Here is a 1,003-nt window from a genome sequence, read left to right as displayed (position 1 = left end):
GAGATAAAATTTTGTGGCAGGTATAGAATGGAAATACATTTGCTAGAGAAAGAGGATTCTCGCTTTTTTTTAAAAAAAAAAAATTATTTTAGCTGTTTAGCCTCAATAAGAAGTGCTGTAAAGAGTAAGTTGAGATCTGAGGAATGAATGGAGAACTAAGGCAGGTGAATTGAGGACAGGGGGAGGGCTAAACATGTTGTGGGTAGAAAATGAGGACAGCATGGAGCTTGAGGAAAACAGAAACAATTTCACAGTGGCTGGAAAATGAGTGTGGGCACTGAGGAAAGATGACTATTCAGTGCAGATACTGGCCGGTCAGGGTAGGATTATCAAACTGTGAAGCTCTCCAGCCCCAGAGTGGAAAAAACTTGTTTTGTGTGAGCTTTTCTTTTCTTTTTTGGCCGGTATGGGGAGGGATCCGAACACTTTACCTTGGTGTTTAGAAATTTTTAGGGTGACTGTAGTTTAAAGGAAAATACTACACATATTACTGAAGTCAAAGTGCAAGACTTCACCAAAGATAAGACTTAAATGGGTATCCCCAAAGTTCTTACTTCCGTGGGACAAGGTGGCCGAGTGGTTAAGGCGATGGACTACTAATCCGTTGTATTCTGTATGCGTGGGTTCGAGTCCCACCCTCGTCATCAAGACTCTTTCTAACAAGCCTTCCGTTTTTCTGCCCCATGTCTGGAGTTTCCCACAGAAAGGTTAACACACAGTTTCGACAACTATTCTCCTTTTTTCCTTCTCACTTTCCTCTCCCATCTGGTAATTTTATTTCCTCCCTCAGGTACCACCGGAATTCTTTCAGGTCCGACTGAATAGAATCGCTTTCTACTCTTACCTCACTACCAGCACATGGGCTGCCGACGTTACCGCACCTCAAGTGTTCCTGGCCAAGGTGTCCCCCCATGGCTCAATAAATCCCTTACTCCAATCACATGGTGCCTCATATGGCAAAGCCAAAGGAGCCAAAGGCCTTGGTCAGGCGCTGGCTACCCAA

At 44.2% G+C, this 1,003-nt stretch overlaps 1 non-coding gene across 1 annotated transcript; it reads left to right on the top strand.

Moving 5' to 3' along the window:
• The first annotated feature begins 562 nt into the window (after positions 1–562).
• TRNAS-ACU lies at positions 563–644 on the top strand. Its single transcript has one exon. It is a non-coding gene; the product is annotated as a tRNA-Ser (tRNA).
• Positions 645–1,003: the final 359 nt, after the last annotated feature.

The sequence above is a fragment of the Galeopterus variegatus genome, unplaced genomic scaffold (genome assembly GCF_000696425.1).
Source record: "Galeopterus variegatus unplaced genomic scaffold, G_variegatus-3.0.2 Scaffold20247, whole genome shotgun sequence".
In the NCBI taxonomy this organism is placed as follows: domain Eukaryota; kingdom Metazoa; phylum Chordata; class Mammalia; order Dermoptera; family Cynocephalidae; genus Galeopterus; species Galeopterus variegatus.
This window is presented reverse-complemented; position numbering and strand designations above follow the sequence as displayed.